This window comes from Mobula birostris, chromosome 8, assembly GCF_030028105.1.
Source record: "Mobula birostris isolate sMobBir1 chromosome 8, sMobBir1.hap1, whole genome shotgun sequence".
In the NCBI taxonomy this organism is placed as follows: Eukaryota; Metazoa; Chordata; class Chondrichthyes; order Myliobatiformes; family Myliobatidae; genus Mobula; species Mobula birostris.
Window position 1 is genome coordinate 49,342,316 of NC_092377.1, and position 9,173 is coordinate 49,351,488.

Genomic DNA, 9,173 nt, shown 5'->3' on the forward strand with positions numbered 1-9,173 from the left:
CATGAATATGCAGTGAATGGAGGGATATGGAGGATGCAGAAGTGTTTAGTTTAGTTAGGCAGTTTAATTAGTTTGGCATAACAATATTGTTTAATGTTTTCATTTCTAAATTTGCACAATACATCAAATAAGAGGGGAGGCCAGTGATGGTGACAGCCAGTTAATTTCCTATCATTGCCGAGGAACCATTATAAAAAATAAGCTGACTTGTGCATTTAAATGTTAAAATAATTTTGTTATTGTGGATGGCATAGCAATAAGCAGGTAGAGCGCCCGCCTGCCTCTCAGTGACAAAAATCTGCTTTCAATGTTGAACATGGGTGTTGCCTACCTGGAGTCTGCATATTCTCCCTGTGATTAGGAGTTTGAGGAGATCCAGCACGTCACCTAAGACTTGAGTAAATTTCTGCAGATGTGCCATCGAGAGTATTCCCACAGGTCAGCTCCAAGGTCCATTCTCGGCACGGTTCCTCAAACATGATACATACGGTGAGTCACAAGAATTTGCTTTTCATCAGTTGTTTCACATTTCTACTGGTGACATCACCATCTGGTACAGAGGCACTATTGGGAAAGAGCTGCAGACCCAGCCAGATCCACCACAGGAACGAGTCTCCCCGCCACTCAGGACATCTTCAAAAGGCAATGCCTGAAGAAGACAATAACCACCATGAAGGATTCTCACCATTCAGGACATGCCCTCTTCTGAGTATTATATTCAGGGAGGTTTCAATTATCCTGAAGACACACACTCAACATTTTAGAAACAGCTTCTTCCCTTCTGCCATCAGATTTCTGAACAGCCCATGAACAGATGAACACAACCTGACTATTGTGCTCGCTCTTTCCACTATTTATTTATTTTTTATATATTCTTATTGTAATTTATGGTGATATTTAATATCTTGCACTGTACTGCTTCTGCAAAGTATGACACTCATCAGTGATAATAAACCTGATTCTGACCGTATAAGTTTACCCCCAGAGATCAGATTTCCTCCCACATCCCAAAGACATACAGGTCTACTGTAATGTGCAGCTACGTAATAGAATTTGAAGGGAATTGACAGGAATATGGGAAGATTAATAAATGGTCGATGATTAGCATGGAATCAATAGGCTGAAGGTTCTGATTCTGTCTCTCTTTGACTCATGATATAATTATGAGATAATTTCTAGTTCAAAATATGGGAATTATTAAAAGAAAAGAACATAAGTAAGAATGAGGAGCAACATGATCTAGAATGCAAATGCAGAAATCTCTTCAGTAAGACCAGCTGGTGGCGCAGTGACATTAGGGGCCGGACTACGGGGTGAAGGTTCGTGAGTTCGAATCCAGTCGGGCCGCTCCCGGGCACACTTTTCGTCCGTGCCGGGTTGAGTGTCGAGCTTGCAACTCGGCCTTGTAAAAAAAACTGCGCTGTGAGAAGGACGTGGGGGACCACTCACAGAATCTTTCCTCCAAGACAACCACTTGAAAAGAGGGTGCCGAGACTCTGGGAGAGTATGGCACTCAAAAAAAAAGATCACTCAAAATAACCCTGCAAATTTAACCTTGGTTAGACAACTTCATTGCATGGAGCATTAATTTGAGAAGACAACACACATCAAAGTTGCTGGTGAACGCAGCAGGTCAGGCAGCATCTCTAGGAAGAGGTACAGTCGACGGTTCAGGCCGAGACCCTTCGTTTGAGAAGACCATAGGTTTCAATACTAAGTGGTAGTGTGCTCTATAAACAGTCAAACTTGCCAGCACTAAAAGACCTCAGAGCCATGGATATTGTTTTTTGAATCAAATCCACTCTGGCATACACTGGGTGATCTTTAACATGTCCACTACCCTTTTAATAAAGAAGTGTAACCTGATTTAAAACCAAATGTCAGGCAGTCTGTGAAGGTTACTGTTTCAGACCACTGACCTCTATCAAAGCAGAGGAAATGTTATTGATCTGAAAAATGATCTTTTCACTGAAGCAGCTAAGGCAGCAAAGTGTTTTCACCATTTTCTCTGTGTTGTTTTAATCTTACTGTCTTGTTCTGAATTTGCCATCGGGGCAAATAATCTGTTAAATCTTTTAATCATCTTCAACTCTCAAATTAGTTCACTACTTAATCTTGTTTACTCAAAAGAATACAAGCCCATTCTGTACAACCTTTCTCATGATTTAACCCCTTTATCCGCAGTCGCATTCCAATGAATCTACACCAGTGATTCAATATAGTCTTTGACGTGACTGAGCTAAATGCAGTACCCAAGCTACAACCTAAGCAGAACTTCGTGCAGCGGTAGCTGTACTAACTCTCTAAATGGAACTCCGTTCTCCAATAGCTGTAAACAGAGTTTTATGCATCTGTATCTGTACTGTCCATCTAAACAGAAGTTTGTACACCTGTAGTTGTACAGTCAATCAAGATGAAGACTCAAGGCAGATTGCACTGCTACAGAACTTCTGATTGATCTTACGTAAAAATAAGTATATCCATGATTTGTTTGTGCAAGAACCTATAACTAGCTCTTTCCACTGGACCTCTTGGCTACTTATGGTTTAGGATAACGTTTGGATTTAAAAAGGCCATACCTTGAACTCTGCCATAACTTAATCTGTCTGTCTCTTTGTAACTTTTTATTCTTATCTGCAAATTAATTCCATAATGAAAATGATTTTTGGTATTTGGCTCATTCATCCTTCATCTAAATTCTGTAACACTGTTGAAAAACTATGGGGTCTTTCTAGGTACCTGGTAGAATACCACTGCCAGAGCCTGCCAAGTGGTGTATCTATAATCCCAACTCATCTCCCACCTCTGCACTAACTCAGTGTTGCCACCTTTTCCGTGTGCTTTTATTTCATGTGTGGAACCTTATCAAATGCCTTCTATAATTCTCCATGAGGACATCCACAGACTTAATATTAATGGGATTTTGAAGAGAATTTCAACTCAGTAGAAAATTATGCCCTTCAAAAAAAAACAATGTTCTTTGATCAGTAATTAACTGTGATGAAGGAGATCACTCAACCTACCTTGGTCTAAGATTGAGATCTCCTTCACCTCAATGAGCACCCTAACCTACTGAATGAATTTATAAGAAAAACTCACCAGGTACATCAGAAACTCAAATGAGAATGTGGAACTGAAGGATTAAAAGAAATTAGTATTATTAAAAAATACTAGAGACTGAAAGCTGGCAAATTACAAGGACTATATGATTTACATCCCAGAGCGTTGAAAGATATGGCTGTAGACAAAGTAGACTCATTCAAAATTCTATGGATCCTGGAATGACTCCCACATAATTGGGTGCTAGTACATGGCCCCACTAGTTAAGAAAAGATGGTGGTCAGCTAGGTAGAGGCAGGTGGCTGCAGATGCTGAAATCAGGAGCATAAAGAACTCTGGAGGAACTCACTGGGCTAAGGAGCATTTATGGAGGCAGAGGGATATTTGATATTTCTTGGTTCTTTCTCCCTTTGTTCACCTTGCTCATTTCCATCTACCCAAGTCTCACACTCCTATCCACGCGGTTTCCTCCCTTGGCCTACACTTCTTAACCCTCTCCATCCGGTTTTGTCTGCCCATCATTTCTCCCTTATTTGGTTCTACATCACCTTCCAGCCTTGATGAAGGGTCTCGGCCTGAAATGTGGACTGTTTACTATTTTCCATAGATGCTGCCTGGCCTGCTGAGTTCCTCCAGCATTTTGTATGTGTTGCTTAGATTTCCAGCAACTGCAGATTTTCTTGTGTTTGTTGACCTTCTAGCCTTTCACTCTACCTCCTCCCATCAGGTTCAATCTGTCTTTTTTTTTGTTTTCCCCCTTAGCTATTTCTACTCTCACCCATCAGCCTCTGCATTATCCCCACCTCACCTGTTCCACATCTCAGCCACCAGCCCTTGCCTCTTAACTCTGCTCATTACACCCCACCTTACCTGATTCTGCCTGCCAGCCAGCACCCCTCTCATGTCTTTATACTAATCATGGAATTATGACGTAGTGGCCATTACAGAGACTTGGCTGGCACCAGGGCAGGAATAAATTCTCAATATTCCTGGATTTCAGTTCTTTAAAAGGGACAGAGAGGGCGGAAAAAGGGGAGGAGGGTTGGCATTACTGGTCAGGGATACTATTACAGCCACAGAAAGGTTGAGTAATGTAGCAGGATCCTACTTTGAGTCAGTATGGGTGAAAGTTAGGAACAGGAAGGGAGCAGTTATTCTGTTGGGAGTATTCTATAGGCCCCCTGGTAGCAGCAGAGATACCGAGGAGCAGATTGGGAGGCAGATTTTGGAAAGGTGCAAAAATAACTGGGTTGTTATCATGGGCGACTTTAACTTCCCTAATATTGATTGGCATCTGATTAGTTCCAAGGGTTTGGACGGGGCAGAGTTTGTTAAGTGAGTCCAGGACGGATTCCTGTCACAGTATGTTGACAGGCCGACCAGGGGGAATGCCATACTAGATCTAGTATTAGGTAACGAACCGCGTCAGGTCACAGATCTCTCAGTGGGTGAACATCTGGGGGACAGTGACCACCATTCCCTGGCCTTTAGCATTATCATGGAAAAGGATAGAATCAGAGAGGACAGGAAAATTTTTAATTGGGGAAGGGCAAATTATGAGGCTGTAAGGCTAGAACTTGCGGGAGTGAATTGGGATAATGTTTTTGCAGGGAAATGTACTAAGAACATGTAGTTGATGTTTAGGGATCTCTTGCAGGATGTTAGGGATAAATTTGTCCCGGTGAGGAAAATAAAGAACCGTAAACACAAAATAATCTGCAGATGCTGGGATCAAAGCAACACTTACAGTATGCTGGAAGAATTCAGCAGGTCGGGCAGCATCAGTTGAAATGATGAGACAATGTACTGTAAGTGTCGCTGAGGAAAATAAAGAATGGTAGGGTGAAGGAACCATGGGTGACAAGTGAGGTGGAAAATCTAGTCAGGTGGTAGAAGGCAGCATGCATGAGGTTTAGGAAGATGGATCTATTGAGGAATATAGGGTAGCAAGAAAGGAGCTTAAGAAGGGGCTGAGACGAGCAAGAAGGAGGCATGAGAAGGCCTTGGTGGTAGGGTAAAGGAAAATCCCAAGGCATTCTTCAATTATGTGAAGAACAAAAGGATGACAGGAGTGAAGATAGGATCGATTAGAGATAAAGATGGGAAGATGTGCCTGGAGGCTGTGGAAGTGAGCGAGGTCCTTAATGAATACTTCTCTTTGGTATTCACTAATGAGAGGGAACTTGATGACGGTGAGGACAATATGAATGAGGTTGATGTTCTGGAGCATATTGATATTAAGGGAGAGGAAGTGTTGGAGTTGTTAAAATACATTAGGACGGATAAGTCTCTGGGGCCTGATGGAATATTCCCCAGGCTGCTCCACGAGGCAAGGGAAGACATTGCTGAGTCTCTGGCTAGGATCTTTATATCCTCGTTGTCTATGTGAATGGTACCGGAGGATTGGAGGGAGGCGAATGTTGTCCCCTTGTTCAAAAAAGGTAGTAGGGATAGTCCGGGTAATTATAGACCAGTGAGCCTTACGTCTGTGGTGGGAAAGCTGGTGGAAAAGATTCTTAGAGATAGAATCTATGGGCATTTAGAGAATCATGGTCTGATCAGGGACAGTTGGCATGGCTTTGTGAAGGGCAGATCGTGTCTAACAAGCCTGATAGAGTTCTTTGAGGAGGTGACCAGGCATATAGATGAGGGTAGTGTAGTGGATGTGATCTACACGGATTTTAGTAAGGCATTTGACAAGGTTCCACACAGTAGACTTATTCAGAAAGTCAGAAGGCATGGGATCCAGGGAAGTTTCGCCAGGTGGATTCAGAATTGGCTTGCCTGCGGAAGGCAGAGGGTCGTGGTGGAGGGAGTACATTCAGATTGGAGCGTTGTGACTAGTGGTGTCCCACAAGGATCGGTTCTGGGACCTCTACTTTTTGTGATTTTTATTAACGACCTGGATGTGGGGGTAGAACGGTGGGTTGGCAAGTTTACAGACAACACAAAGGTTGGTGGTGTTGTAGATAGTGTAGAGGATTGTCGAAGATTGCAGAGAGACATTGATAGGATGCAGCAGTGGGCTGAGAAGTGGCAGGTGGCGTTCAACCTGGGGAAGTGTGAGGTGGTACACTTTGGAAGGACAAACTCCAAGGCAGAGTACAAAGTAAATGGCAGGATACTTGGTAGTGTGGAGGAGCAGAGGAATTTGGGGGTACATGTCCACAGATCCCTGAAAGTTGCCTCACAGTTAGATAGGGTAGTTAAAGCTTATGGGGTGTTAGCTTTCATAAGTCAAGGGATAGAGTTTAAGAGTCGCGAGGTAATGATGCAGCTCTATAAAACTCTGGTTAGGTCACATCTGGAGTATTGTGTCCAGTTCTGGTCACCTCACTATGGGAAGGATGTGGAAGCATTGGAAAGGGTACAGAGGAGATTTACCAGGATGCTGCCTGGTTTAGAGAGTATGCATTATGATCAGAGATTAAGGGAGCTAGGGCTTTACTCTTTGGAGAGAAGGAGGATGACAGGAGACATGATAGAGGTGTACAAGATAATAAGAGGAATAGATAGAGTGGATAGCCAGCGCCTCTTCCCCAGGGCACCATTGCTCAATAAGAGGACATGGCTTTAAGGTAAGGGGTGGGGAGTTCAAGGGGGATATTTGAGGAAGGTTTTTTACTTAGAGACTGGTTGGTGCATGGAATGCACTGCCTGAGTCAGTGGTGGAGGCAGATACACTAGTGAAGTTTAAGAGACTGCTAGACAGGTATATGGTGGAATCTAAGGTGGGGGTTATATGGGAGGCAAGGTTTGAGGGTCGGCACAACATTGTGGGCCGAAGGGCCTGTACTGTGCTGTACTATTCTATGTATATGTTCCCTCTACCCTCTGTCCTGTGGCAGAGTCCACAGCTGAGGTGGAAGGAGAGGCCTGCACCGGCTCCGATTTCTTTCATTCTCAGAGTTGGTCCTTTTGCTTTCATAAATCAAGGCAGTAGCCATCTCCAACAGAAGTATAATCACCTATCTTTGACATTCATTAATATTACCATTGCCAAGTGCTCCTACGTCAAAATTCCAGGATCACCATTGACCAGCAACACAGATGGACCAGTCAAATAAATACAATGGCTGCAAAAGCAGGCTTAAGCCTGAGTATCCTGGGGCCTAAGGCCTTTCGAATGTCCATACATCCTGAGTGGAATGGAATACTCCACAGTTGAATTAGTGCAGTACCAATAGCTCACTGAAGCTCGGTAAGATTCAGGACAATGCTGTGTGCTCATTAGCACCCCGTCAAACTAACTAACTGTGCACTCCCTCCACCAGTGGCACATACGGACTCTCATATGTGTCATCTATGATATGCACTGCTGTTATTCACCCACACTATTCTGAGGGTTCCTCCCAAATCTGCAGCCTCTACCCACAAAATATAAGGGAAATGGGACCACCTGTATCTGTAGGTTCCTTTCCAAGTTCATAGAAAACCTACAGCACAATACAGGCCCTTCGGCCCACAATACTGTGTCGAACATATACTTACTTTAGAAATTACCTAGGGTTACCCATAGCCCCTTATTTTTCTAAGCTCCATGTACCTGTCCAGTAATCTCTTAAAAGACCCTATTACATCTGCCTCCACCACTGTCACTGGCAGCCCATTCCACGCACTCACCACTCTCTGTGTAAAAAACTAACCCCTGACATCTCCTCTGTACCTACGTCCAAGCACCTTAAAATTGTGACCTCTCATGTTAGCCATTTCAGCCCTGGGAAAAAGTCTCTGACTATCCACACGATCAACGCCTCTCATCATCTTGCACACCTCTAATCCTCCACCGCTCCAAGGAGAAAAGGCCAAGTTCACTCAATCTATTATCATAAGGCATGCTCCCCAATGCAGGCAACATCCTTGTAAATCTCCTCTGCGCCCTTTCTATAGTTTCCACATCCTTCCTGTGACCAGAACTGAGCACAGTACTCCAAGTGGGGTCTAACCAGGGTCCGACAAAGCTGTAACATTACCTCTCGGCTCTTAAACTCAATCCCAAGGTTGATGAAGTCAATGCACCATATGCCTTCTTAACCACTGTCAACCTGCACAGCAGCTTTGAGTGTCCTGTCCTATGGACAGGGACCCTAAGATCCCTCTGATCCTCCACACTGCGAAGAGTTTGCCCACTAATGCTATATTCTGCCATCATATTTGACCTACCAAAATGAACCACTTCACACTTATCTGGGTTGAACTCCACCTGCCACTTCTCAGCCCAGTTTTGCATCCTATCAATGTCCTGCTGTAACCTCTGACAGCCCTCCACACTATCCATAACACCCCCAACCTTTGTGTCATCAGCAAATTTACTAACCCATCCCTCCACTTCCTCATCCAGGTCATTTATAAAAATCGCAAAGAGAAGGGGTCCCAGAACAGATCCCTGAGGCACACCACTGGTCACTGGCCTAAATGCAGAATATGACCCGTCTACAACCACTCTTTGCCTTCTGTGGGCAAGCCAATTCTGGATCCACAAAGCAAGGTCCACTTGGATCCCATGCCTCCTTGCTTTCTCAATAACCCTTGCATGAGATACCTTATCGAATGCCTTGCTGAAATCCATATACACTATACCTGCTGCTCTACCTTCATCAACGTATTTAGTCACATCATCAAAAAATTCAACCAGGCTTGTAATGCACTACCTGCCTTTGACAAAGCTATGCTGACTATTCATAATCATATTATGCCTCTCCAAATGTTCATAAATCCTGCCTCTCAAGATCTTTTCCATCAACTTACCAACCACTGAAGTAAGACTCACTGGTGTATAATTTCCTGGGCTATCTCTACTCCTTTTCTTAAATAAGGGAACAACACCTGCAACCCTCCAATCCTCCGGAACCTCTCCTGTCCCCATTGATGATGCAAAGATCATTGCCAGAGGCTCAGCAATCTCCTCCCTTGCCTCCCACAGTAGCCTGGGGTACACCTCATCTGGTCCCGGAGACTTATCCAACTTGATGCTTTTCAAAATCTCCAGCACATCCTCTTTCTCAACGTCTATATGCTCAAGCTTTTCGATCTGCTGTAAGTCATCCCTACAATCGCCAGGATCTTTTTCCAAATGAAGCATTCATTTCTACTTAAGATAATGAAGTTTCCAT